Source organism: Grammomys surdaster, unplaced genomic scaffold (assembly GCF_004785775.1).
Source record: "Grammomys surdaster isolate TR1022 unplaced genomic scaffold, NIH_TR_1.0 184, whole genome shotgun sequence".
Lineage (NCBI taxonomy): Eukaryota > Metazoa > Chordata > Mammalia > Rodentia > Muridae > Grammomys > Grammomys surdaster.
Genome location: NW_021604629.1, coordinates 1,410,851 through 1,429,933, shown reverse-complemented (window position 1 = coordinate 1,429,933; position 19,083 = coordinate 1,410,851). Strand labels below are relative to the sequence as shown.

The 19,083-nt window shown below is 35.7% G+C and overlaps 1 pseudogene; it reads left to right on the top strand.

Moving 5' to 3' along the window:
* The first annotated feature begins 5,429 nt into the window (after window positions 1-5,429).
* On the top strand, window positions 5,430-6,224 carry LOC114621666 (annotated as a pseudogene).
* The last annotated feature ends 12,859 nt before the right edge of the window (window positions 6,225-19,083 follow it).

Below are 19,083 nucleotides of genomic sequence, written 5' to 3'. Positions count from 1 at the left end.
TTTGATTCAGGCAACCTTTTGTAATCAACTACTCACCAATGCTCATGTATGTAAACCCAATAAACTGAATGAGTAATAGAGGAATGGAGTAGTTTCTTGGTCACTTATCAGTGCCATATTTTGTATCAATAGATATATTGCTATTATTATCCACATGTCACACAACAATGTGTCTGTGATCAATATGATATTGTTATATTCTCCAACAATTAATAAGTGCATCCCATCACATCAAAATTTAATAAAAAAAATCAATAAAGACTCTTTGAACATAAATCTACAACTGTTTAAAATTCAGAGAGTAACTGTCCATAGGACATTAATTCCAAATTAATCCTCAATTTAACTGCTGTGCATAACATGCAAGGAACATCACAGAAGGGGGGACAGTAGAATATAAGGGCCAAAAGACTAGTATGGTTGGTGATAGATTGTGTCTTCTAGACATAATAAGAAAATGACATTCATGAAATATAAACAGTTTGACAGAATAAACTAATATTGAATAAATGTCAATAACAGTTGTCATGACATCATGGAGTGATGAAATACAAGACACTAGTCCTAGTTGAAGAACTATAGGCAATTAATGGGATGCTAAGGGAGGAAAATCAGTCTTCTCCAGGGACAAAATCATGATAGGTTATCTAGTCTCAAATGGCCTTCCTTAATTGCATACACATATCAGCAACACTAAATGAATTCAATGGTGTGTGTTTGTGTGTGTATAAAACAATAATTTTAAAAGTTATAAGTTTGAGAGAGGATTAGGAGGTAAAGTGAGGAGGTGGTGGAAGAGTGGGGTAGAAATAATATGAATAGTTTATCTATATATGAATCCATAAAAATTTAATTAAAAATTATAGCTATAAGTGGGACTCCATGAGATTCTCCTTTCTACTTTTGCTTTTTCTACTATTGGTATTATAACTGTTCAGATCTTATCTAAACTGATATTTTTGAGTTGCTATTATGGGTACAGATTCTCCATCATTTCTAAAGGACACATATATACAGCTGACTTCTCAGTCCTTTGAATCTTACAATATTTCTATTCCCTCTTTCAAGATGTTCACCTAGCCTTCAGTGCACAACTTATGTTACAGACATATTCATTGAGCTATGTGCTTTATAATAATTTGATCTGTGTATTTTAATCAGTTGTGGTTTTCTATGATAGTCTCATGTTACAAAGATAAGGTTATTTGATAAGGAATGACAGCTTCACCTATTTGTAGGTACAAAGATATGATTTAAAATGCTTTTAGGAATTCTGTTGATCTAGTAAACAGGCAATAGGAGATTTATAGCCTCATATAGTATGGGATGATGATCATAACTCACCCAGGATACCTGTATAGATTGCTAATATCAGGTATGGCCTCCCACATGTTGAAAACATTGCTGCTAGTCTGTTGCTAGAGGCTGGATAAGTCCTTTCCAAAAATGAGCTCTCTAATTTATTATCAAATGTAAAATGGTCAACATTGAAATCATATACACAAAATAAATATTAATCAAATTGCATAGGCTATGTTTACACATTCCTTAACTAAAATATGTCTAGTCAGAAAAAGCAAAGAGAAAAAGTCATCTTGAGAAGAAGTAGAAGGGCATGGAGGGAGAACATAAAAGAGAAGGAAGTGATATAATTACATTTAATTAAAATATAATTATGCTTGGAAATGTGACCTAAAATATGAGATTAATGGTAAATAAGGCAGTAGGTGTAGCTTCCACATAAAACTCAAAGGTAACTGTTAGTAGAGTGTGGAGCAGAAGTCTTGCTTCCATACTTCACATGACATCAAATCAAAGGAACTGTGCTTAATGAGAATCAACATGTCTGATCTTGGTTTTAATAGCATGATGATGCAGTCAGTTTTGGGGCTGGGATATCATGGTATCTGAGTCTCCTGAGTAAATTGTCAATCTTGGGAATGTTTCTTACATACCTTTTGCCATATTCTATATTTAATATGTGCATTTATGGTCTAGTGACTTCACTGGTGTCTAAATTTCATAAATGTTTTACATTCATTAACCTATCGTCAGTGTTTATCCAGTTAATATGACTACAACACTTATTTTTGAGAGAAAAGATTGAAGGAACAATTCCCCCATATGTGGTTGAGAAACCTCATTGAAGGCAGTCATATAAACTATATCTTATTATCCAATCTGACATGAATCATAGACTTACATTGATTCTGACTTGACTCAAGAATACAATTAGAAATTATTAAAAATTCAACCTCTTCTAACTCCCATTTGCAAAAGGTGTGTGTCTTATATGTAAATGTATGATGTATGTCTGAGATCATGTGAGTTCAGGTAGCTACATATCATAGTATGCATATGAAAGTAAGAAGATAATGTCACTGTTGGTCCTGACTCTCTACCATTTTTAAAGCAGTAACTTGCTTGTCTTTCACCAGTCCAAACTTCAGGCTAGTGGACCAGGAAGATTTCAGTGATGATTATGCCTCTGTCTCTTTTCTGACAGCAGGGACAGGAGAAAATTTGGTGAAAGTTGACTGATGTTCTGTGTTCAAGCACCTTTATCAGGTGATATCAAAGAACTTAATGAAAGTAAGATTCAGGAGAGGTGATCTGACTGTGGAGAATCACTGTGCGTTCCACACACCTTTACAGCATGTAAGCTGAGACCAGCTGTCACATGTTTGAGATATGAATTATGAATCGTTAATTCTTACTGAAAAATATCCATACCTCTTCCTATACACTATTTTTTATGTAACAATTATTTTTATATTCTTGCCTATAAAAAGTGTGTGTGCCTCAAATAATTATTCAACTTAGCATTTCATCATTCCCTATATTCACCAAATTACCTAATAGCTGTTAATGGGTGTATGTTACATTGACAACTAATATACTAAAAGAAACATTGGTACACTTGAATTAAAGAAATAAAAAGTCCATTTTACTTGTTAATTTTTTAATGTACCTCCAATAATTAGCAAGGAAAAGTAAACCAATTTTCAAGTAAAGAGGAAAACAAGAGATTACCTGAGATTGAAAGGCTGATTGAACTTAGTTGTGGTTGTGTAAAATGAACTGTTTAGTAGCCACTAGGAATGAGATAATGATCCCTGGTGCTTTAAATTCACACTGGAATCCAGTGCCCATACAGGGACTTATTTTCAGAGAGAAACAATGACAATGGATACATCTTTGCAGATATAAAATTATAATAACTTGAATCTTATTACTTCACAATGAATTCTTGACTGAAGAGGTAAGTTTTGAGGTGTGAATTTTGAAATTAAGTTTTACAATTTATGAATTATGATAACGAAAAAGTGACATGGAATCAAAGAATTCTGTACAAGAACAAAACAAATCTAATAGAATCTCCATAAATTTCATAGGCAAATTATCCAAATTATCAGACATAAAAGTAAGTTTTCAAAGACTTATTGTTTATTCATCCATTGGTAGGACAAGAAACTAACATGACCTTCAAGTGTGTAAACATTTAGCATTTATCCAAAAGATTAAAATTGCACTAGCTTTGAAACATTTTAGTGGCTTACATTTAAGGAATCTCATGTGTAAAGTCCTACTTTGTCTATAGACTGAATATTCTAGCATAACAGGCAATAATCTGGACAAATGAAGATGTAAATATAGAATTTTTGGATAAAATAGATCAGTCGCTTGATAGTGGAACCTTCTAAACCTATTAATATCTTAGTTTGGATATTTATTGAACAGTATGTTCTGTTGAAAATTATATAAATTTATTCCATTACACACAGTTAGAAAATACTATGACATTGAGAAAGGGAATGTTTCTTGATGAAAAGTGTATCTTGATGTGATAAATATTTTTTTTAATTTTATAAATACATTTATTATTTCAAATTACTTTAAAGAGTGATGATATGCTTGGACTTATTTAAAATATTTAATGAGCTCACAATAGGAGGTTGTATGTTATTTAGTGTGATCTTTATTCAACTTCTCAGTTCTAACAAGAAAATTTATCATTTTTGAAAAATGTAATCAAGACAGAACCTTACTTGCAGAAATGATAGACTTGTGATCAGTGTTACCAACATAGAGTCTCTCTCTACGTAACAACTGTTAGAAAGTTGCAATGCTACCATGCTATATGTCCATGATTCATATGTATTCTCAACTGCATTTTAACCTTTCATTTGTAGTGTTCTAACTATAATAGACTGAATATGCCTTTTGTTTATATAAAATTCTCTTTTTGAAGACTTGATATTTTAATTTGTGTGGGAGTCTCCTCTACACGTACAAAAATATGAAAACACATGCATGAGTAGTATTTTGAAGATCAGAATAGTGCATTGATTCCCCAGAACTGAAACTACATATTTCTATGTGAAACTATATGAGTACTGTTCCCTAAAGGTTGAAACATACTCTTTTTATTTCGTTTTTAAATTTTTATTGGTTATTCTATTTATTTACATTTCAAATTTTATTGCCTTTGCTAGTTTTCCCTCAGCAAACCACCTATATTAACACACCTGCTTTTATGAGGGTGCTCTTCTACCCACCCATCCACTCCCACCTCACAAACATAACATTCCCCTATACTGGGGCATCAAGCCTCTATAGGACCAAGGGCCTCTCTTCTCATTGTGTCATTTCTTGAGCTCCATAATTCTGTCACTTCTCATTATGTTCCTTAACTTAAAAATGATTTCTACTTCAAAATAAAAACAGTAACAGATATTAATGGATGATGGAAATAAAAAAAAATAGAAATATGTACAAACTTTTAAATTCTGTTCTGGTGATGTAGAAAACATCCAATAAATCTTAGCGAAAAATTAAGTCTTCTCTGAAGAATTCTATGATTTTGCATTTTAATTCATTTTTAAACTTACAGCAAATACATGTTATTAAGACTCATAGTATATTTGTCTGTTAATTTGTGTGAAGCAAATGGTGCCGGAAACATACCATATGTGTGCATACCAAAGAACAACAATCAGAAGATGTTTCTCACCTCCCATCATCTGAGCTCCAGCAATTGAACTCGGGCTGTCAGGAGACAGGTTTGGTGGAGAAAACCTTTATGTGAAAAGCCATCTCAACAAGCAAAGTCTCATAATTTTAAATCTACAACTTTAATGACATTACATATGTTTTATTATTAATAAATGCAAATAAAAGGTAAATATTATTTATCACATATTTCTAAGGTTTCTGCTTCAACAATTTTGAAGATCTTATTTCACAAAAATATATAAACAGTAAAAATATTGAATTAAATAACCATTTTTGGCACAGTTTTTGAATAATATATATTAGCCTCTGGTGTTCTTTGTGAATGTATTAAATGAAATCAAGTGAACTATTTACAAATATCTTCCTATACTATCTCCATCACAGCCTTGATCTGGCAGCAGCTACACAGCCCCATGGCTTTTCTGGAGGATGGGAACTACACTGCAGTGACAGAGTTCATTTTATTGGGATTAATAGATGACCCAGTGCTCAGAGTCATCCCCTTCCCCATCATCCTGTGCATCTACCTGGTGACTGTATTTGGGAACCTCAGCACAATTCTTCTCATCAGGGTCTCTTCCCAGTTCCATCACCCCATGTACTTTTTTCTCAACCACTTGGCTACTGCTGACACAGGCTACTCATCTACTGTCACACCCAATATGCTTGTCAGCTACCTTGTGGAGAAAATCACAATATCCTGCACTGGATGTTGTATACAGTTTAGCTCAGCTGCTTTCTTTGGAAGTTGAATGTTTCCTTCTGGCCACCATGGCTTATGATCGCTTTGTCACAGTCTGCAACCCACTGCTTTATTCCAAAAAAATGTCCACACAAACCTGTGCCCAGTTGGTCATAGGATCTTATATAGGGGGGTTTCTTAATGCTTCCTTTTCCATAGTTTCTTTTTTTACTTTTCTCTTCTTTGGACCAAATAGAATCAGCCACTTTTACTGTGATTTTGCTCCTTTGGTGGAACACTCTTGTTCTGATATCAGTGTCTCTGTAATTGCTACCTCAGTATTTTCTTCCTTAGTTACTATTATTACAGTGTCATAGCCATCTCCTACACTTATATCCTCATCACCATCCTGAAGATGTGCTCCACTGAGGGCCACCACAAGGCCTTTTCCACCTGCACCTCCCACCTCAATGTAGTCACTATGTTCTATGGAACCATTACCTTCATTTATGTGATACCCACATAGGATGCTCCAACTTAGAGTAGGCAGATTTGGGAAGACATATGTGTAGAGTAGAATAAGGGTGAATAGATAGTTAAATACATGTCATAGGCCATGGCGCCAGCAGGAAGCATTCAGCTGTCCCAAAAGTCACAACAGAACAGAGTTGTACTTCACAGGCATGCACAGGGAGGGCTGTTCCATGTACAATGAATCCTATCAGCATTATAGGTATACCTGTTGTGGAATATCCAATGTCCACAAAAGCCAGATGGCTAAGAAACATGTACATGGGGAGTTGGAGCTGGGGACAGCTTAATATTAAATTTAATATGCTGATATTTACTACTAAGGTAACAATGTATATTCCAAGAAAAAGCACAAAGAAGAAAACACAGAGTGTAGGATCATCTGTTAACCCCAAAAAGTTTAAATCTGTCACTGTAGTGTGGTTTCCAGGCTCCATCTCTTGTATAAATTGTCTCTGTGGAGGAAAAGGATGGAATCATTTGTTTAATGTTCTCATTCTATATAATCCTTGCTGTATGTAGCTATTTAGAAACTTAATCAGGCATTCTTTATACCAAAATGTACTAACCAGGGTTCTTCATTATTGTGGATTTTAACTCTGTGCATACCATGAGAATAGTTGAGCCTCACTCTTTGACATGCCATGTGATTTCTGTTGAAGGTTTTTCTCTAGCCTTTTAATACAGGTAGAACTGTTTCCTAAGGTTCAGATGCAGTATCAGAGTGGTATTAGGATGGTCATTTTGCTCAATGATACACTAAAATCTAAAACATACCTTTTAGTCATTTTTCTCATTCATCCTTCTCTTCAACCACTCTTCCTCTCATTTATACTTACAGAATAGCACCTCAAACACCCAGTCTTCTATTTCTGCTTTTTGAAAGACTTCCTGGCATATATCAAAGTTAAGAATACATTTCTCTCCAAGATCTGTACCCCGTAAACATTTAAATGGCATTAACACTTTTTTTTTATAATTTATTTTTTTCTCATATCGTAATTCATTCACACAGGGGTTATAAACACAGAAAGGCAGGATGTGGGGAAGGGAATGACACTGGAGTGTGGGTGATCAGGGGGAATACAGATATAATCAGAACTGGGTATTGGCTGGGTGAAGGTTCGGGGGACAAGTCACTATGACTCTGCCTATAACTCACTTGTCCTTATATAAGTTGGTATTGTCCGCCAAGGCTACCTATTTACAAGGTCTATGACTACTCAGGCTTGTAAATTTCCACAAAAGCTGCCCTTTGACATTAGCTTATAGCCATCTGTTTCAATGTTTTTCCACTGAGACCCAAGACTAGGTGTTAGTATACATGTATGACAAGCCTATTGCTGATTTTAGGCCTATGGCTGATTTTAGGCCTTCAGTGTGTAAGCAGAGCTGTCCCTGACATCTCCTCCTTTCTCTAAGTATAGAAGGGCTGTGGCAATTCTAATCTTGTGAAGGCAGGGATAGAGGCCTGACCTCCAGTATTTGAAGGGGACCTTGTAATGGCTCCGGTCCCCCTGTCATTGTCCAGTGAGGCATGAGGGCCATACTCGCCCCGATGTCTTTTTCCTGGAGAGGAGATACTTTTGACATCAACCCCTATGCAGTCAGGCTTGTCCCTCAGGGAACCCAGAGAGATATTTTCAACTTTTATTTATATTCCCTTGCAGTGCTTAGCCTTGCAGCCTAAGCAAGAATTTAGATTACCTGACAGAGGGAGTTCTGGGTGGCCCCTCTCTGCTTGGTCTAGGGGCAGCAGTCTCCCCTTTTAGGTTGGGTGGAAATGGGTTTTGGAAACACCCTGTATAAAGTGACAACCTCATCTTGAGTCTCATGGTCCTCCATAGCTAACTTATGATAATGTATCTGAGTAGGTTTTGCTACTAAATTATTTATCTGTTTTATCACAGAGTTAGTCCACCTATTTGAGAGCCAGGGACCAGCAGAAAAAAGCAAAAAGAACCCAAATAATGGTCCCAAGGTGGGAGGAAATAGGGTTGACAACCTTGGGGAGGCTGAAAACCAATCCTTGTTCCAGCCTTCATCTGTCTCTTTGTCTCTCTGATATTTCTTAGGGCCTTCACTCCTTGATTCATGTCCTCTTTAACCGTCCTTGTCTTGTCTATGTAAAGGCAACCTTTTTCTTTAAGAGCTGTACACAGTCAAGAGCTGTACACAGCCTTTTCTATTGTAATAGAGTAAATCAAGTCCAATAAAGATCCTTGCCATTTTAGGAGGTCTCTTCAGAAGCGAAATGAGGGATTTCTTCAGATTAGTGATGTCAATCTCTAGCTGTTTGATGTTCTTGTCAGTGATCCTTCAAAGGTCTGAGTAGTGTAAGTTCAGAGGCCAGCATCTGGATTAGAACTTCTAACAGCAGACAACACGGGTGATTCATTTTTACCTGGAAAGGAAAAAGAAGGGAATTCTCAGGGAGATTTCTCTTCCCTGGATGTAAATTGTTATTCCTTGTATTTATGGTTGGGCCTGGCTTTGTGAGGGTATCTATTTTTTTATTAATATTTTTGGTAGCCAGTTAGCTGTGCCTTCTGTGGTATCAGACAGGCATATCAGTCCTCGGCCCCATAAGGGAACTGGGTCTGGGCCATTCCCTTTAATGGTAAGAGGGTCCTTTCCCATATTTGTTGCAAAGTTTTGTTGGTCTTGGTGGTGCCAGAGGCAGTCAGCAGCAGATTTGCCATGAGCTTTCAGCTTTAGGGAGATAAAAGTGAACAAGGCATGATGGAGAGTATTTCAGGAGGACTCCTTCTGAGGGGGTACCATTCCCCCCCCCTTTTTTTAAGCCAATTTTCAGTGTTCTTGTAAGATCAGGGCAGAAGAGCCAACAGTCTCTCCTTCCACACTCAGAGAGTCATGAAGACCCTATTTAAGGATATATAAATCTATATTAATAATCTTTTGTCAAAGGACTGTTATAGCACCACCGACAACTAATCAGACTATATAATATATCGAGTAGTAATAGCTTCTTCTACTTTTTGTGAGATTACCTCTCTTTTGTCAATTAATTGTTGAGGAAAATTAGGATTTACATGTCTCTTGAGAATACTGAACAGAGACTTAAATTCTTTTGTGGAGAGCTTAAAATAGGATCTTAGCCAATTAGCAACTCCTAGAAACTTTTGAAAACAATTTAAAATAAGTAAACTCTCTCTCTCTCTCTCTTTTTTAGACCCTTTCTCTGTGTGTGTGTGTGTGTTTTTATTGGATATTATACATATTCATCTTTCAATGTTATCTCCTCTCCCATTCTCCCCCGAGACCCCTTATCCCATATCCCTTCCTCCTAATTTTTGTGAGGTTCTGCTCCAAACATCTTCCCAGTCCCATTTCCCTGCTCTCTAATTCCCACACAGTAGGGGATCCAACTTTTGGGGGACCATGGCTCTCCACTTTCACTTAAGTCTAACAAGGTCACCCCTAATTCCCTATACACGTGCCTGAGTCCCTCTCTTTGTGCTGTCTGGCTGGCAGTTTAGACTTTAGGAGCTCTGGTTGAAACTTTTGATACTCCTTCTAGAAAGGACCAAAGCATCCACACTTTGGTCTTCCTTCTTCTATGTGAGTTTTATGTGGTCTATACGTTGTGTCTTAGAAACTGTGAGCTTTGGGGCTAATATCCACTTATCAGTGAGTGCATACCATGTATGTTCTTTTGAGATTGGGTCACCTCACACAAGATGATATTTTTCAGCTCCATCCATTTTCCTAAGAATTTCATGAACATATGTTTTTAATAGCTGAGTAGTACTCCATTGTATAAATGTACCACATTTTCTGCATCCATTCTTCTGTTGAAGGGCATCTGGGCTCTTTCCAACTTCTGGCTATTTTAAATAAGGCTTCTATGAACATGATGGAGCATGTGTCATTGTTGTATGTTGAAACATCTTTTGGGTATATGCCCAGGAGTGGTATAGCTGGGTCCTCAGGTAACTCTATGTTCAATTTTTTGAGATACCGCCAGACTGCCTTCCATAGTGGTTGTACCAGTTTACAATCCCACCAACAATGGAGGAGTGTTCCTCTTTCTCCACATCCTCGCCAACATGTGCTGTCACCTGTGTTTTTGATCTTAGCCATTCTGACAGGTGTGAGCTGTAATCTCAGTGTTGTTTTCATTTGCATTTCCCTGATGACTAGGTATGCTGAACACTTCTTTAGGTGCTTCTCAACCATTCAAGCTTCCTCAGTTGAGAATTCTTTGTTTAGCTATGTGCTCCATTTTTTAATAGGGTTCTTTGATTGTCTAGAGTCTAATTTCTTCAGTTCTTTGTATACCTTGGATATTAGCCCTTTATCTGATGTAGGGTTGGTGAAGATCTTTTCCCAATCTGTTGGTTGCCGCTTTGTCCTATTGACAGTGTCCTTTGCTTTACAGAAGCTTTGCAGTTTTATGAAGTCCCATTTGTCAATTCTTGGCCTTAGAGCACATCCCGTTGGTGTTCTGTTCAGGAACTTTTTTCCTGTGCCTATGTGTTCCAGGCTTTTCCCCAGTTTCTTTTCTATTAGTTTCAGTGTGGCTAAGATCAATTTGGTGTTTTTTTTAGAGGACCTGGGTTACATTCTTAGGAACCACATGGCTCAAAACCATCCATACCTCCAGTTCTAAACCTCCAAGTCTTTCTTGTGAGGTCATGTGATGTATAAACACATGTAGAAATATTCTCATGCACATAAACCAATGTAAATATTGACACTTGTAAATTATTTTATGATTTTTTCCAGTGTCAGAATTTTTATTTATTCACATCTTATTTCAATTAGTCCAATTCCATAATAACACCTTTGAGAAAGATCTGTTGATTATAAATACTATGAACTTGGGTTTTCATTTAGCTCTAGAAAAGTCTACTCTATGGGAAGGCTCAGGGCAGACTCACCAGGATAGATGTTGGGGAAGTATGTTCAGGATTAGGTTCGGTGAAGAAGTTGGATGCAGTGTTAAATCCTTAATTTTCAAAACTATTGGATTGTTTTAATTTGGGGGCATATGTAATAGTGTTTCTACTTAGAACATTACACTCAAGTTAATATTATTAGTAAAATGCTTCCCATCGTTCTGAGCCAGCTTTACAGAGTAGGTAATATATCAAATGCATCAAACTAAAATCTCTATCCTCAGTTACATTTTGAAGTGCATGTTAATGCTATATACAATTTCTCACAATTTTATTTCCTTCAAGAATTGAGACATCTGCTCTCTGTTTTGAATCAGAATAGAGGAATATTTGATAGAGGAGAGGTGTGAGGCTGACTGGGAGGACAAGAAGGAGGAAAACCTGCAGTAGGAATGTAATATATGAGGGAAGAAAATATAAAAAATAATTTTGTTTCTATGATGCTCAGTTTCTACCAAAGACCCTTAATTCCCTCACTCTTAGTCACATAACTTACTCCTAGCAGCATTGTAGCAGTACTTAAGATGGGATAAGGGGTTTCTGGATGGGAAACCAGGAAAGGGGATAACAATTAAAATGTAAATAAATCAAACATCCAGTAATAAAATAGATTGTTAAATAATTTAACAGAAATGGTAAACATGGTTATTAAGTGGCATGAGAATGTATTAATTACTTTTCAAATGCTTTCTTTATAGAAAGTAATAATATTGTTCCTTTAATTCTTTGACTGAGATCTTTAGCTAGAGAACTGTGAAAGGCAGTGAATCAATAGCTGCAGATCATTCAAAAATCTTTTTCTTCTTCATTAATAACCTTTCTTTAAAATGTGTTTAAGTTACTGTAATAACAAGTATCTTACTGCCCTTGATGCTCTCTTTTCAACAATCTACTTTAAATCCTATCAATTTCACAGTACAATTCTAATGGTACACCTATTTTTCATACAAACCCCTTAAATGTTTGATTAGATCTGTCCTACTTCTTCTGCCTTACTATTCCTAAACTTAATCATCCACAATTCTTATTGTCTCTTCTAGCGTGGTATGCTTTTCAGATTTTGAAATTTTCTTTGTCAAATACTAAATATAAATGCTGGTTTTAAGGAATGAGGTTATTACTATGCTACCTTTTACCTCGGCAGAGTTCAGTAGTGAAAAATCATACACCCCTTGTGATTGTCCAAGAGTCCACATGTGTGACCTTCAGACTTAGTGGGTTGGAATCAGACAAGGTAAATGCTAGATATGCCACATTATTTTAATTTGGCTCTTAATTTCTGTATTTGTTCAGTGGGATTGTTATCCACACAATGTAATTTTGTTGTGAAATTAAAAGATTTATAAAATTAAAAAACCTACTATTTATAAATTTCCAGAGGTATTTGATCACATGTCATGATTAAGCAACATTTAATAACACTATCATTCTCTTTTCCTCTTCATTGAACACTGAAAATCTAGATCCCTGAGTGATCCACTTGCTCATTGACTTAAGTCAGTAACTGTGACTCTTTATCCTTTCCCTGGATTGATTATCCACCTGTGTACACAAACAGTGACTATAGAAGTGTGAGCCTAATCCAACCAAATATCTGTTTGCTTGTTTGCTTATATTTTTGTTTGTTTTCCTTCCTCTGATTTTCTTTTCTTAGTCTCTTCTGATCAAATTTAGCAAAGGTTTTGCCAAAGACTTATTACATTTCCCTGATGTGCAGGGAAGAATGGTCCAAAGGTGATAGGCTAGCCATTACCTAGATAAGCTTTTTCACAAGAGTCAAGAGCTAACACCTGTAAAGCAGTTCTATTCCTTTCAAATTCTTCTTGAACTAATAAATATTCATCTTAAGGTCAATGAATCCCACACTTATGCTTAAAGACTCAGTCTTACTCTATTTCTACTGCTAATCTTAATTTCAGAAGCCCTTTTAGTCTTACAGGCAAATATGTTTGCTTCAACAATTATAGTAGTTATAAGTAATATTCCTTTGTTATTCCCTTTATGCTGATAATTATACAAAGCATTTTATAAATACTGAACCTTCAAACCAACTTTAAATATAGGCCCCTTTATTATTCTCATTTTTCACATGAAAGAACAGTATATTTTCTACTAAAGTTCCAGTGTTTCCCACTAAATTCTCCACATTAATATGGAAGGGACCACTTCCAGTAGATAGAAAGGACATCCATTGTAGGGATGAAGTTACCAACCAACCTTCAAAATTTTGACCTAGAATTGTTCCTATCTAAAAGATATGCAGGGACAAAAATGGAGCAGAGATGGAAGGATAGGGCATCTAGTGAACAGTACAAATTCGGATTTATCCCATGAGGAGGTACTAAACCCTTACACACTATTACTGATGCTGTGTTGTACTTGCAGACAGGAGCCTAACATGGTTGTTCTCTGAGACACACTACCAGCAGTTGACTTATAGCCAACCATTGGATCACATAGTGTCAGAGACCACTATGGAAGAATTAGGGGAAGGATTGAAGGAGCTGAAGGGGATGGCAATTTAATAAAAAGACTAACAGAATCAAATAATCTGGGAACCCTAGGAGCTTCCAGAAACTAACCCACCAACCAAAGTGTATACATGGACTGCTCTGTGGCTCATGGAACATATGTAGTAGAGGACTACTTTGCCTGGCCTCAGTGGGAGAGGAGGAGCCTAAACTTGTAAAGACTTTATGCAACAGGGAAGAGGATGTGGGGGGATGATGGTGAAGTGTGGAGTGGTAAGGGGTAGGAGTGAATGATGGGGGTGTGGTGTGGATGAGGTGGTTGGATAGGGTGGATGGATGGGACAGTATTCTCTCAGAGGCATAGGTAGGGTGGAGGGGATGAAGAACTCTTGGGTCAGGGTGACCAGGGAGGCGAGCAACATTTAGAATGTAAATAAATAAATAAATAAATAAATAAATAACAAAACTAAGCTTGGAAACTTTCCTTGTTCTGATGTTACATAGTTGTATTTGAAAACAGCTGTAAGAAAAAATAACCAATTGAGGTATGTTATAAAAAAATCTTCCTAATTTGGGAGTTTCAAGGTAGATAAATGTATATTGTTCTATTTATCTGATAGATTAAGAACAAAATATAAATAATTTATAATAAATTTAATTAGTAAAGTATCAAAAAAAGAAAACAGCTGTAAAAATTTCCACGTTTATGTGTTTGACAAATGTGTTCAGTTTGTTTGAAACTCTTCATGTAGAAATATAAATAAATATAAAGAACTTTTTTCAAAAAACCGTTTGTAGCATTAAAACAATATACTACTGAAATTATTCTACACTCTATAACTAAAATAGTTCTCCATATCATGATTTTTTTCTATAAAGTAGTCATTTTCCCTATGCTAAAATCCCACTTTTATGTTGAAAGACATGTTTTATGTCATTATGTTATTTTTTAATGACTGCTATGTTACACAGAGAAGAAAAACAGCTTGGACTATTTTGTTTAACCAAATTTTTTATATCTAGCAGCATGGTAAACAGAAACAGAGATTCAAATTTTATGTGGTCTAACTTTTCCACACACTTTGTTCTATGAAAATGCTAGCCTTAAAATATTGCATCACTTTGTTTATATGATATCCATGAGGTATCAATCAATAACTAACTAGTCCACAACTGCTGTGCTCCCAGATTCAAACCACAGGGCATGAAAACTTCTTAAATATGAATCACTGCATAGAAAAGTTATTACTACTGTTATGACAGGACCTGTATAGAAAAATTCTAACAATCTTTTGCCCTAGTTTTCAAGATACCCTGGATGGAGGGGTGGTGGAGGGGAAACCAGTAAGGGAGATAACTTTTGAAATGTAAATAAATAAAATAAGCAATAAAAATAAAATAATTAAAAAATTTTATTTCATACAATCTGTACTATCTTCTGTAGAGTTTAGAGAGAAGAAAATTTTCTGACAATTAGTCTATGGATAAAATACATACTTCACCCAATATTTATAAGTAGAAATATCAGTTTCTATGTTTAATATTTTTATAATGAAAATAATTTTTATTACATTTAATATTTACTATCCTAGGGTGGCATCACAGTATAGTGGTAGAATTCCAAGGACAACTTGAGGGAGTCAGCACTCTACTCTCCTACCACATGAAACCCAGGCATTGAACTCAAGTTAAAAGGCTTGATTAAAAGTTCCTTTATCAATTTTGTTGTCTTCCTAACACAAATAAAATTATTTTTTCATAACAGAGTACATCAGTAGGAGGAGGATCAGACATATAACACCATGCTTTATGCCATATACTTTACTAACACAATGATTTCTATAACTAAACAATCCTTGAAGGGACCTTGCAAACACATATGGTGTATTTTAAAACACAATTCTGTTTCTAAGGGATACAGGATTTATAAGTAAGCTTATCCTGCCCACAATGATAGAGATGTCTGCTATATTCACTGCACAGTAAAGTGTGCAGTTTGTTCTTTTATATATTATTTGTTTTTCTCCTTTTCCTCCTGCCCCCTCTCCTCTTCCTCCTCCTCCTCCTCCTCCTCCTCCTCCTCCTCCTCCTCCTCCTCCTCCTCCTCTTTCAAATCCTATGCTAGATTTCAGGAAATACATTAGTGACAATGAATGCAAATGATTAAGTTGGTCGAGGAATGGCAAAACATCACACCTGAGGTTGAAGTGTGCATTTCTCTTCTGCAAGAAAGTATACTAGGAGGAGAGATTATTCACACAATATGGGCTTTCTATCAGCATCTAGGTATGATGGATGAAAAGACAAAAGCTTTGATCCTATCAGAGAACATGTCAGAAGTGCAGGAAACTAACACTTAGACAAGCACATAAGGTTAGAGCATGGCTTTGTTCCCCTTGAGGCTGAGGCAGACTGAACCTTCCAAAGTGTTTGACAATGGGAAGATGAGTAGCAGTCCTATGGCAACCACAGCACCATATAGAAATAAGGGCATAATAAAATTAATTGTGGATGAAAGAAGGTTAAATGGGAAAGGGCCTGCCATGTATGTTGCTTCAGTCAATATCAATCCTTTTATAGAAGGATATAAGATATTTCCACACAGCATTGAACCATGAATGTATTTCTTCTGTCTGTTTTTGTTTTGGCCATTTAGTATCTCCTTAGTTTCATAAAGCCAATGACCACATACTTGGAATAGGTAACACGAATATTTAGATGTCCTGTTCATTATTTTTGACAAGTCTACTCTATAAAGGTAATTCTGAGTTTCTTTATTTAAAATTTTACTTAGTCTGTTTTTTATACTCCAGATTTTATCCCCCTCCAGGTCCACCCTCTGACTCTTCCCCATCCTATGCCTCCTCTCCATATCCTGTCTTGAAGAGGATGCCCTACCTACACACCCCACCAGTTCTCTAAACACCTTTCTCTTAAGGGTTAGGTGCATCTTCAGTGATTGATGTCACGTATATTCAATCATTCAGTAGACAAAAGCTTGTATTAGGTACTTTAGATACCTATTCCCATGTCACCTGGGCCACGGCATACATAAAAACTTAAAAAAATAAACCTAATTAAGTACATTCTCTCTACTCTTGCTATTGTGGGGATCCCTCTCCTAATAAAAACTGATGATGGACCAGCTTTCAAGAGTTTCCAATTCCAAAAGTTCTGTAAGACTTGGAAAATTGTTCACCCCACTAGAATTCCGAACAACCCTACAGGCCATGCTATTGTTGAGAGAACACATCAAACATTTAAAAAGCAATTATTTAAACATACACAAGGCCTCCTACTGCCAAAAAACTCAATTAAACCTGGCATTATTCACACTCAATGTGTTCAATGTTTCTGCTACCAAGGACAAACCTCCCATAGCCCATCACTGGAGTCAGCCACCACATATACAACCCATTCTGTAATAATGGTGGCTCAGAACTTATGAGAGTGGCCAACCAGTGACTGTTCTAATGGCAACTAATCTAGATTGATGTTGTCCTATTGATGATGTCATTTCCCAAAAAAACAAAACAAAACAAAACAAAAAACCTTCAGTTTCATGATGTGCCATTTATTTATTGTTGATCTGAGTACTTGCACTCAGTGCTATGTTTAGGTCTTTTCTCCATGTCTAAACTTGATGTTCAAACCACAAGAGAAAGCCAATGTCTGATACTCCTTGGATAGGGCCCCAAGGTTGCAGGGGCTAGTTGGCAGCACTGAATATACAAAGTCAAGATGATCATAATTATTGCAATAGGCAGAATAGACAAAGTAATACTCATAATGGCCTACCCATAATGGTCAGCACAAGCAAAGTATGACACATATGCCCCTGTGGTGCTGGCTAATTATTCATAGTATTTCTAGGAATTAAAGAGATTAGAAGCCTACTTGTCTTAGTTAGGTTTATATTGGTTGAAAAGACACCATGACCAAGGCAATTCTTATAAAAGAAAACATCGAACTGGCTTTCAGTTTCAGAGGTTTAGTTCATTATTTTCATGGCAGTTAGTATTACAATCTGCAGGAAGACATGGTACCTGAGAAGGAGTTGAAAGTAAACTTTCTTGCTCTGAGAGAAACCAAAAGAAGACTGTTCACAAAAATATTCTGAGATAATGACCTGTTGATCTAGTCCAATTCTTTTCTGGCATGCATAAAGTTCTGTGCTAAGTCTTTAATACCAGATAAACTGAGTACTTGATACTTGTAAATTAAATACTTTAGAGATAGAGGCAAGAGAATCAGAAGTTCAAGATCTTGCCTAGCTGCCTAGCATATTCAAAGTCAACTTGGATTACATGAGACAATCTTAAAAACAGAGAAATAATTTACATCAATCATTAAATACATAGCTTAGCAAAGGTAGATTTTACTGGGACCTTTCTCTGTATATTTTGTGTGCTATGTGTTTACACATGATGTGTGTATGTGTTCATGTGAGTCCAGATGTATGCCATGGTATGCACACATAGTTCAGAATCCAATATCAGTGTCTTCCATCATCTTCTACCATTTTCATTTTTAACACGGGGTCTTTTTTCATTCACTGCTTTGTTCTCCAGATTAGGACTAAGGATCTTCCAACTATGATCCTGTCTCTGTCTCTCATCTGCCAACAGAGGCTAGAAACACTTTGAATGAAAGTGAATTGATTCCCAGTGGTCAACTTCTTACACCTATGTGATAGCAAAGACATACTGGAGAACTTAATATAATTAAGATTAGAGTAAGTGTTGAGCTGAGTCTTTAGTTTGAGAATCACGGTGCTTTGTATTTTTCCTTATAAAACATAAGCTTAGACCATTTGTCACATATTATGTGAAATATAAATTCTGAAATGTTGTTACCTGGAAATCATCAATACTTATTTCTATTCACTATTTTTTAAAGTAACCAACAACATTTTATACTCTTGCCTATAAAAATGGTGACTACCTTTAGAAAATCTTAAAATTTGCATCTTATCCATTTTTATGTTCATGAAAGCACATAAAAGTGTATGTTAAATCAATGACTAAAATACTAAAAGAAAGTTGATGTTTGTGGACAAAAGAAACAAAAAGATTCTGTTTTTTATAATACTTTAATATCTTCTAACTTGAGCTAACCTGAATCAAATATCATCCTGAACCTTTACCTAAGAATGTAAAAAGTTCAATTGTTATATTCTACATTCCATAATGATCAAGTGAAAGCATACCAATTTCTCTATAAAGAGAAAATTAATTGTGTTTGTATGAAATGAACTCCTTAGTACTTACTGAGAACGAGTTAATGATCCCTAATGATTTGAATTCACACTAGAATTTAGAGCCTCTGCAGGTACTTAATGTCAGTCTCAGAATGATAGTGGAGACAGCTTTGTAGCTATAAAATTATAACAACCCTGAACTTCTTACATTGATATCTATCTATCTATCTATCTATCTATCTATCTATCTATCTATCTATC